Source organism: Frankliniella occidentalis, unplaced genomic scaffold (genome assembly GCF_000697945.3).
Source record: "Frankliniella occidentalis isolate FOCC.00 unplaced genomic scaffold, Focc_3.1 Scaffold49, whole genome shotgun sequence".
Taxonomy (NCBI): domain Eukaryota; kingdom Metazoa; phylum Arthropoda; class Insecta; order Thysanoptera; family Thripidae; genus Frankliniella; species Frankliniella occidentalis.
The window spans coordinates 353,692-354,462 of NW_026267179.1; positions in this window are offsets into that span (position 1 = coordinate 353,692).

Sequence of the window (771 nt, forward strand, 5' to 3'; positions counted from 1 at the left end):
CCCCAAGTGAGTTGGGTTCAATTTGAACAAGCGGGTTGGTTATCCTGAACCTTTCCGAGTCCGTCGGTACCAAATTTGTGAAGATCGCGCCCATAGGCCCGCCACGGGGACGTGGACAGTGCGCCGAGGCGGGGGTCCCCCCGGACGGCACAGCACCCTCTCCATTAGTACAGCTCTGAAGCTGGGAGAGTCCGAGTACACGATGGGCATCAAGCGCGGGGATCGCGCGGGCTGCTCCATGCTCTCTCTGCAACGCCCCGGCCGGGCGAAAAAGCCTACCCCCACTTGACCAGGCCCGCCTAGCGCGCCGTTGCCTAATGGGTCGCTAAGTTTGTACACTGAAAAAACAAAGGTAGGACTTGCCTTTTAAAGGTGTTAAATTTTAATGCCTTACCAAAGGCACGAAAGTTTCGAAAGGCACTGAAATTTAGCCCCTTTGGGCTTTGGGGCATTTTCGTGCCTTCCCAGGGGTGCGAATTTTTTAGTGCTTCTTTAATGGCACGAAAGTTATTAACACCCCAAGTAGGGTGTTGATTCCTACCTTTGCTTTTCCGTTGTAGGTGAGTGGAAAGGGTAGGAAAGAAGGTCTTGTTGACAGAGGTGCACTCTCAGTCGCTCACAAATCGCATGATGTACGGACATTTTTAACCTTTTTTTTTTCTGGAACTGCCCCAAAACAAAAAACAAAAACGCTTGTGGGACACGAAAACAAGACAAGATTTGTGTTGAGCACATTATTTTAATCAGATATAATATAGCTTAATAGCTAAG